The sequence below is a fragment of the Python bivittatus genome, unplaced genomic scaffold, assembly GCF_059951505.1.
Source record: "Python bivittatus isolate LINGU-HERP-01145 unplaced genomic scaffold, Pbiv_v1 ctg000350_np1212, whole genome shotgun sequence".
NCBI classification, from domain to species: Eukaryota; Metazoa; Chordata; class Lepidosauria; order Squamata; family Pythonidae; genus Python; species Python bivittatus.
In genome coordinates, this window is record NW_028277074.1 from 19,078,920 (window position 1) to 19,089,902 (window position 10,983).

Below are 10,983 nucleotides of genomic sequence, written 5' to 3' on the forward strand. Positions count from 1 at the left end.
ACCCGTATGAGTTTTGTCCTGAATTTTAGATAGTTTGCAACATTGCATGCTGCTTAATTTTACACTAAGTTGTCTTTGACTATTTAACTTTTTTTCCAGAAGCATGTGAGTTCAGGTTTTTTTGTTTCACTCCCACACGGGAGGTTTCTACTGAGGTTTATAGATAAGGGGCTGACTCTGTGAAGGCTTCTGCTGATTTCCACACTGTAAAGAGGAGTTTAAAGAATCTTTAATTCATAGCAGTAATATGGCTGAGATGCATGAGATCCAAATCAGTTGTCATTTTGGGGAAGAGAGAGGGAGGGAGTTACTTAAAGAGTTACTTTCTACTGGAGAATTCATTGACAGAGATGTGGATTCACAGAGATCTTTCTTAGTTCTCCTAGTTGTGATTACTTAAATGGAGTTGGTATAACCAAAGGCTTTGTCTGTGCAAAACTTGCTAAGCTGCCTGCCATTGATCTCTGGCAAACTGTAATTGCCACCTTGAGCTCCTGAGTGAAAGACAACATATAAATCTAATATAAAAAAACAAAACAATAATGAATCAATTAAACACGATGTACAACTTGGGTCAGCTCAAAGGGCCATATGAACATTTGTGCTGCATGTCAAGGGCCACACTCCCAAAGTGAATGGGACCAAATTTTATATGTTATTATTTTAAAATATTATTTGAAGGAAGAGTGACCAGGCTGGGAAGAATCTGCTGGGGACTGAGGAAAAGCAGTGTCTGGGCTGGCAAAAACCAGAAAAATCCAAGTGTAAAGGCAAAGGAAGAGAGAGGCAGCAGAACACAGGAGAAAGAGCAGTTTGAGGGGACAGACCAAGGGAGCAAAGTCATATACTGTAATCAAAGTGACCAAAAGGCAACACTGAAGTAGAAGCCAAACAGAAAGAGAGAGGAAGAGCTACCCAGGATGGCACAGGGGAGGCAGAGCAAAAGTACATCAACGGGGGAAGCAAAAAGCAAACACGGGAGTGGAACCAGACTGAGGGAGAGAAAGGCAGCATCTGAGAGTGGAAAATACAGTGGAAGATCAGTGCAGGTCAGGAGAAAAGGTCAAGGGACTGTTGACTGTTCTTGATCCCCCGCCAGGTTGCTTGTTTTGCACTCTTGCAATAGAGGTAGACAGAGGTGGTTTCTTCTTCTCTCAACTTTGATTTCCAGTAAATAAGAAAAACATCTTATCACTGAAAATCTCTATCTCTCCCATAATTAAGTTTGAGCAGTTTCTAATTTCTACATGAAATTGGAGCACAGAATAAAAATCGGAGCACAGAATTGGGTATGTTGATTAATAAAATATCAGTTGATACACTGATCAGTAAACAGAGTTATTTGGAATTGGACAGCAACTAAATCTAATACATTATATTACATTAATTAGAAGTCATAGTCACTTGCTAATACAATATGGACAAACTCTAGGAATGGACAAATAGAAAATTTAAATTTTTAAAAGACTAGATTAATTCCCACCAAATTAAATTGTGATTTTTCTTAAGGCAATTGCCTAAAAATCTCCCAAATGGAGAAGCATTACAATTATATTGTACATTTCTTCTAAAATATATACCATTTTGTGTACATTTTTTCTAATATATAAATGTTTTTGTATATCCAGTTTTTGTACAGTATCTTCACTGGAGAACTACATCTTAAATTCAGAAAAAGTTCAAAAACAGCAAGAGACCTGTATTCTAATTTTTTAAATTAATTTGAGAAATGCAAGTTAGCTGGTTGATATTAAATTATGAATCACACAAATTTCTGGCTCAGTTTCTAGCCTTTGATTAGAGAAATCATTTCCTTGGCAAGTTTAGTAATACATTATAGCACTCTGAGGACACACTGTGGTCACTTTGGAAATGATAATTACCTCTCTGATTCTTCTTCTGTTGCAAGTAGCAAAGGAATCAACAGAATATAAAAAATAATACAGTAAAAAGAAACAACTGTGTGAGGGGTTGACACAGTTTGTATTCCATTCGTTTTTTAAACAGCCTCCAATCTATAATCCATTCTTCTAAGTGAACTCTCTGACCAGAAGAGGAAAAGACCTAAATAGTCTAAGCCAACTTCAAAGACATACTGAAATTATATTTATTCAAAATTTTAATATCTTAGGTATTAAACTAAGTAGATAATATAGAAGGGTATGCATTTACCTATTACGAGTTATAGTACTGTTTATGCATGCATGAATACTTCACAACCAGGAGAGAGATGAGAACATTTAGACTCTTCCTCATAGCTGTGTTAAAATGTGAGTCCTTGAGCCAACAGAAATCAATCAATCAATCAATCAATCAATCAATCAATGTGTTTGAAACTAAGATGCTATCTTTCTATTACCAATATGGGATGGTCTTAGTGTCCTTCAGAAACAAAACAATTGTTTCCCTGCATAAAAACTGGTATTGTCTTAATATTTATTCAAGCTTTTAAAAAGGAAGATAAAAACTAATACAAACTAATATATAGTAAGAAAGAAAAAAGAAAAAGAAATCAAAGAGAAAGCTAAAAGTGCAAGAAAAGAAAAAAAGTAAAAGAAAGATACAAAGAAGTGGCTTCCGATGTTCTTTACAGCAATTATAAGTTCAATTATATTTTAACCTCTCTCTCTAAAGTTACATCATGATTCTCTTCTTTCTACAATCTATCATGTTTAATCATCAAAGCCATAAATCACAAGTCCATTTTTTAAATTTTTATGCAAAATATCCATAAGGGGTTTCCAGTCACCAATAAACGTAGATAGTATCTTTTCTGTAATCAAAGAGGTTAGTTTATCCATCTCAGCAAGATCTATCAATTTCACCAACCATTCCTCCGTAGTGGGTAGTGTCAAATCTTTCCATCCTTGTGCAGATAATAATCTTGCTGCAGTAATCATACATTGAAATAATCTTCCATGACTTTTTTCTAACTGGGTATCCATCAATCCTAAAAGGAAAAGTTCTGGCTTCATTTGAATATTAATCTTTAAAATCCTCTAGAAATTAACCCTTCAGTTCTTCAGCTGAAACTGCTTATCTTTCTTTCCTTTTCCTCACAGTTTCAAATAAACACCTTAAACTGCCACCATGATTGCTGACAACAATTTTGAGTTGAAAAAGAGCTGGTGTGGAAAGGATTTTAAAAATTTGCCCTTCTACTCCCAATCATGGCTTCATAAATTGCTCTTCATATATGAATGTATGTATGTTGTGGCATATAAGATGCATTTCTATGAAATGTACAGATGGCCAACTCTTGTTTTTGCAACTTATCTGAAATGTGACTTAATAACAATTGTTACAGTCCTGTGAAATTGCATATAGGCCCTGTGTTTTGTGAACCTCAGGGCAGTTTCTGATCCAGTATTATAAACAGATCTAGCTGTGAAAATGCTACCACTGGGACAATGAATGGTCAGACTCGATTGGAATTGAACCATTTTAGGATTTCATGGTAAAACAGTGATATAGTAGGATACAATATGGTTTATGGTTGCCAAACTGTTGTTTGGTTAGAGAGAACTGATCCAAAATCAAAGAACAATGAACATAAAGTGACAGCAACATCAGGAAAAAAGTATGAGAAACTGGAGAAGTACCAGGGCCAGAAGAGAGGATGTGGAAAGTCAAAGCCAAAGTAGTCCCAGTGGTGGTAGGAGCACTTGGGGCTGTGACTCCTAAGCTGGGAGAGTGGCTCCAGCAGATCCCAGGAACAACATCAGAGCTCTCTGCCCAGAAGAGTGCAGTGCTAGGAACAGCTCAGATACTGCACAGAACCATCAAACTCCCAGGCCTCTGGAAGAGGACCTGAGATTGAGGAAGACACATACCACCCATAGGGGTGAGAAGGGATTATTTATACATATACATATACATATACATATACATATACATATACATATACATATACATCTACATATACATATACATATACATATACATATACATATAGTCTGTGCTGCCTATTTTCACAAAAAATCATAGCTACTTTAATCTGTACTACAGTATTCTGAAACAATATTCTTGCTTGTTAGTGACATGCCAGCTAGAGTGTTGTATGTGCCTCTGTACTATGACTTTGGCTGGATGCTGGCAGAAACAATGACTTCTGCTCTTGTGAGAAATGGGGGAGAGCAGTGTGACAGGGTATCATGTATTGCTTTGCCTTCTCTTGTTGCCACCACAGAAACCTAGTATCCCCCCCATCCTCTGGTGACTTCCTGAGCTTGCTTCTGTTCACCTTGGTAAGACTTGCCAAGGTTTTGTTGTTGTTTAGTCGTGTCCGACTCTTCGTGACCCCATGAACCATATTGCGCCAGGCCTTCCTGTCCTTCACTGCCTCCCTGAGTTTGCTCAGTTTCATGCTCATTGCTTCAGTGATGCTATCTAACCATCTCATCCTCTGCCGTCCTCTTCTCCTTTTGCCTTCAATCTTTCCCAGCATCAGGGTCTTCTCCAAAGAGATCTCTCTTCGCATTAGGTGACCAAAATATCTGAGCTTGAGCTTCATTATCGATCCTTCCAATGAGCAATCAGGGTTGATTTCCTTTAAGATTGACTGGTTTGACCTCCTAGCAGTCCAGGGGACTCTCAAGAGTCTTCTCCAGCACCACATTCAAAGGCATCAATTCTTCGGCGCTCGGCCTTTTTATGGTCCAGCTCTCACAGCCATACATTACTACTGGAAAAACCATAGCTTTGACTATGCGGATCTTTGTCGGCAAGGTGACGTCTCTGCTTTTTAATATGCTATCTAGGCTTGCCATAGCTTTCCTCCCAAGGAGCAAGCGTCTTTTAATTTCATGGCTGCAGTCTCCATCTGCGGTGATCTTGGAGCCCAAATAAATGAAGTCTGTTACTGCTTCCATTTCTACCCCTTCTATTTGCCAGGAATTGATGGGTCCAGATGCCATGATCTTAGTTTTTTTAATGTTGAGTTTCAAGCCAGCTTTTGCACTCTCCTCTTTCACCCTCATCAAGAGGCTCTTTAGTTCTTCTTCACTTTCTGCCATTAGGGTGGTATCGTCCGCATATCTGAGGTTGTTGATGATTCTCCCTGCAATCTTAATTCCGGCTTGTGATTCTTCCAGCCTGGCATTTCTCATGATGTACTCTGCATATAGGTTAAATAAGCAGGGTGACAGTATACAGCCTTGTCGTACACCTTTCCCTATTTTGAACCAATCGGTTGTTCCATGACCGGTTCTGACTGTTGCTTCTTGGCCCGCATACAGATTTCTCAGGAGACAGGTAAGGTGGTCTGGTACTCCCATCTCTTTAAGAATTTGCCAGAGTTTGTTGTGATCCACACAATCAAAGGCTTTTGCATAGTCAATGAAGCAGAAGTAGATATTTTTCTGGAACTCTCGTGCTTTCTCCATGATCCAGCGAATGTTGGCGATTTGATCTCTAGTTCCTCTGCCTCTTCGAAACCCAGCTTGTACATCCGGTAGTTCTCGGTTCATGTATTGCTGAAGCCTAGCTTGTAGGATTTTGAGCATAACCTTGCTAGCATGTGAAATGAGTGCAATTGTGCGATAGTTTGAACATTCTTTGGCATTGCCCTTCTTTGGAATTGGAACATAAACTGACCTTTTCCAATCCCGTGGCCACTGTTGCGTTTTCCACACTTGCTGGCATATTGAGTGCAGCACTTTAACACCATCGTCTTTTAGTATTTTAAATAACTCAGCTGGAATACTGTCATCTCCACTAGCTTTGTTGTTAGCAATGCTTCCTAAGGCCCACTTGACTTCACTCTCTAGGATGTCTGGCTCAAGGTCAGTGATCACACCAGCGTGGACATCAGGGACATTAAGATCTTTCTTGTATAGTTCTTCTGTGTATTCTTGCCACCTCTTCTTAATCTCTTCTGCTTCTGTTAGGTCCCTGCCTTTTTGTCCTTTATCATGCCCATCTTTGCACTAAACGTTCCTTTCATATCTCCAATTTTCTTGAAGAGATCTCTAGTCTTCCCCATTCTATTGTTTTCCTCGATTTCTTTGCATTGTTCATTTAAGAAGGCCTTCTTATCTCTCCTTGCTATTCTCTGGAAATCTGCATTCAGTTGCTTATATCTTTCCCTTTCACCCTTGCTTTTCGCATTCCTTCTTTCCACAGCTATTTGTAAAGCCTCGTCAGACAGCCATTTTGCTTTCTTGCATTTCTTTTTCTTTGGGATGGTTTTAGTTGCTGCCTCCTGTACAATGTTACGGACCTCCGTCCATAGTTCTTCAGGCACTCTGTCTACCAAATCTAATCCTCTAAATCTATTCATCCTTGCCAAGGTAAGAAGGACAAATATAAGGCCATTCTGATCCAAGGTTATTGAGAACTGCGAGATCTAGAACAGGAACAGGCTCTCATATCTTCAGACTGTTTACGCAGTTGATTCAGGTCATTCTACCACACTTGGCTGCAATTATTACTCGTGATATGCCAGCTCCTTCTCAAATAATGCCCTCCATATGTTGGATTACATCATTCCACACTATCCTATCACTGTATATATTGGCTAGAGAAAAAGGGAGGTGTAATTTTACTGTATTGCACACTTATTAAAGGCTGTTTTCATGGCTGTAGAAGGGGGGGAGGGGAGAAGTGTCATGATGTAAACTCCACCCCAATAAATTTGCATGCAATGTCATAATGCAAGTATGAAAAAATGGAGTTGTGCTATGACATCATGACACACATTTTGTTATTTTGTCATTATTTTAGCTAGGAAGGGATAGTACGGTTTTGGCGATTCCCACTGACCCTTTTCACCATTTTCTACCTGATGTTTCTGATTTGGGATTGTTCTTGTTTCCCTACCTTGTTTTGTTGTTCCTCACCTTTTTTTTTTGCACTGTTGAATACTATCTGGGCTATTTCTCAGTTGCTTCTTTCCTTTGATGGCCATTTCCAAAATAATCTGCTTTAATTCTTGGCTTGGCTTTTTCTTCCTTTGTAGTGCGATTCTCTGAATGCAGGCTTGTCCTGGAGTAGCTTCCTGTCTCATACGTCTTCCTTCTGTTTGGGTATCTGCAGCTTTCCTCTCTCTTGCAGATCACCAAAGTTGGAGAAAGCTTATACAGTATGTTGAAACCGGGAATGTCTCTCAGAGTTCAAAGTAGTTGCTTGGAGTTTCAAAATGGTGTTCCTTGTATGGCAGGGAAAAAGTCAGAAAGTGATTTGGGATTGCTAAATCACCTGTTCTTTGGAACTAGACTTCTGGTATTTGCCACAAAAAAAAAAAAAAAAAAAAAAGTTGCAGGGCTGCTTTTAAACTATTCAGAGAGAAAGCCACCAAAATGATGAAAACCAATTCTGTTTGGTTTTCTGGGCCACTTTCACTGCCCAAATTTTCAGAAGTTGTCTGAAGTTCATGCAGGTTTGTCTTCACTTCTGCTGACATGACATGGGAGCAAAAGCCACTTCATGCCCTGGGCTGTTGGAAGTTCACCCACCTCTCCACAGGAAAGGGGAAGAAAAGAAAAATATAATTTGGCATTTTGCAAATTGGCTGCCCCTCTGCTGGGAAGAGAGAGGAAACAGACCAACTATAGTCAGCTTCACCCATCTATTTCCTTTACACTACTGAGGGAGAAAGCCCTGCAAAGCCTTGGAGATAGCATTCCCCTTGAAGTTAAGAAGCCAAGAAGAATGCTGGAACGTGGTTCTCCCCATGGGGAAATGAGACACTGTCTTTTTTTTTTTTAATACCTATCTTTGCAATGGTTTCAAATACACCACAGCCAAAACAACCCTCTCACAATTCCAAGGCACCTCTTTGGAGTCATTTTCAAAGCAAACACACCCCAAACATACACCCTGTGCTCACATAGATTATCCTGATGCAGGTAAGAAACAAACAAACTTAAGGAAATTGGAATATTTCCAGCTGTATGACAGCTTAGAATAAAATAAACGTTGAATGTAGCCTTGTTTGATATGGAACTACTAGAACCTTCGTGCTGAAATGAGACCTCTCTCTTTTGTAAGCAGATAGGCTTTCAAGACCCAGAGCTTTTAATAAGGTTGTAAGTTCACAGGCTTGGTCAATAAAATATTAGTAGCCAGAAAGCTTACTTAAGTTGATAAATCTTCTGGTGAGGTACCTTCCTCATATTAGTTGTATATTACTATTTGCATGGTGCCCAAGACCTGTAGTGACTGGCAGTGACCGGCGCTGGGGAGACCCAGGTTCAAAACCACCCTCCCGCACCAAAGCTTTATTGGGCAACTTTGGGCTAGTCACTGTCTCTCAGCCCAACCTGCCTCACAGTGTTGTTATTATGGGAAAAAAATGGAAAGAGGAAGGCTGCAGAGGAACATCCAGTTTGCAAAACACTGAACCATATATCTGCTGCCTTGAGCTCCTGAATGAAATCTAACAATTAAATAACAATAAATAAATTAGTAGCTAATCTGAATAATACTTCAAACATTCTGAAGAGTATTGGGCCATATCTTTATCCACCAGTCACAGGAGATCATTGAAAATGAGCAGACAGAAACTGCTGTTTTGAATTAAGGCTAAGAGTAACTTCTACTACAATAAACCATCTGTTTATTGTAGACCTCAGTGCAGTAAACTTAATAAAAAACAGGGGGTTTTTTTGTTTAGACTTCAGTCCTTTACCAGATCAATGTATGTTAAATCAAACTTTTATTACAAATGTTGTCATTTACATCACTATATAATTATGCAAATGATGTGAATTAACAAAAAAATTATTTAACTTTGGATATAATAGACATTTAGATTGAACAGACTTAGCTCCCCCTGAATAATCTATTAAATAAAGGCTGATAACCATCAGCTACCAAAGGCCCTCTGCAGCAGCTCTGTTATTACTTCTTTCCAAATGGTTTGCATGGGGTAAGATGGGGGTGGGGCAATATGATGTCTAAAGAAAGGCTTAAAAATGTACCTTTGATACCTTCATCTTGGAATATAAACCCACTAATTAAATTGTGCAAGATATCTCAAGTGTTAATGGTGGCTCTTAAGTGAGAGTGTCCTAGAGTGAGAATATACAAAATATTGCCAAGCTTTGAATTCTTGTGAGCATTACTGAAATCAACAGGATGGCTGCAGTTTATTTTCAAAAGTGTTATTAAAACACTGTTGCACCTTTTCATGTAGCAACTATGGGCACCTTCATTTCATTGTTATTTTTTTCATACTTGCAAACCTCTTCTGACCTGAGGATTTCTTCTCAGAAGTAGCCAGGAGAACACACACCACCCTTCTTATAATAATATGAGTTATTTTTCTTTAATTCAATTAAATAAAATGAAGTTTTTGTCCCAATCCTGATTATCTGTTGGAATACGGTCTCTAGCATTTAAAAAAGCCAAGGACAGCCTCAGATCTGCAAAAGACTGCGTACTCCTGTCTTTAACTCTCAGAGAAGAAGATATGTGCAGACCATACTTTTCAAACCACTTGTTCTGCAGTATTTACAAGGCTGCTACTCTTCTCCAAACTGGAATCCAGAAAATCATAATCTTGAACACTAACATGTTCCATCTAAATTCAAGTGTTGAAATAGGTTAAATAGGAGTCAAAGAAGAAAGATTAAAGATTAAAATGGAAGTTAAATATAACACAGATTTTACAAGAGAAATGTAGCACAAGCCAAGTTCTTCCTTGTTTTTACACTGAAGCAATGAAATCCCAATTCACACGCCCAGGAAAGAAATTACACAAACCAGTTCAGGAGAGAAAGTTTGCTTAATTAACGTTAAGCTTTCTTCAATTTGAGCTTTCTCAAATGGTGCATGTCAGAAGAGTAGCAAGAAGAAAAATTATAGGGAATAGGAATGTGCAACTAGGAAAAAGTAATCTGAAATTATGGGAAACAGGCTAATGCAGAAACCGGTTTACAAAACTGTATATCTTAAATCTGCTCAATTCAATCTGTGGATTATAAAGGGATGAGAAAAAGCAAATTATTTAAAGAGAAGAAAAATTAATAAATTGAAAACATGCAAATAAGAAAAATAAAGACACGGTGAGCAGAGCATGTGGGCCTATTTCCTTTTACCAGCACTCAGACGTCTGCCAGCCAATTCTTTAACTATAGCCATCTTTTCTTAGCTCAGCTGGAATTGAGCTAAACTCAGCAGATCATGATGGAGAGCAGTAAGATCTCCATACAAACCTTTTGAGCCTTTTACTAAGACTGTGAAACTGCCTTTCTATATTCACTTAATCTTATGAGAGGTCCAGATGTTGGCAGTCCGCCTGTCCTTTCCCACTTCATCTTCTGTAATTTTCTTGCAGAGAAAATCTATTAAAATAGAAAAAAGAAAAAAGCCTTTTTTGCTGAGCATCCTTAACAAATCCCATTCTGCCTTGCCCACCCTATTGGTGAAGCCCACTTGAAAAAGTAAGAAGTAAATCAATACCAGGAAGTTGCAACTGAAAAGAGTTTCCCAACCTGTTTCCCAAATGAGCCAAAGATTTGTAGCTGCCTTGAAACAAATTAGAATTTGCTGGGCATGTCCTGTGTGAAAGAAGTAAAATGTTCAAATGTTCAGAAAATTTCACATTTTTAAAAGCATGTAACATGTTCAGTAACTCTGCTGGATGTGGTGATGGGAGTTCACGTATTTATCTAAGAACAGTGGGTTGGGGAAACAGTTTTAGACAGTTTAGTGTAAAAAATACTTCCTTTAAGGAAAAACATTAACAATGTAACCCCCCTTCTCTGTTTTATTTTTAAAGTTATTCTCCTCCCACTGAAAGTTACAATTTCAATTTTAAGCCATGTTATTATGACTTAAATAGAGATAATGGTCTAGTACAGAAAAGCTCAGTGTTAAAACATGACTACAACTTTAAATTTTTATATTCCAATAATTTACAAGCTCAAAAGTATTTTATGTACCTTGCCAAGTATCAAGGTTACTCGTTGGGTGTAAGCCAATATTTAACTTCCCAGTGAGATTAAATGCACAAATACATTTACTTTAAAGACAGATTAC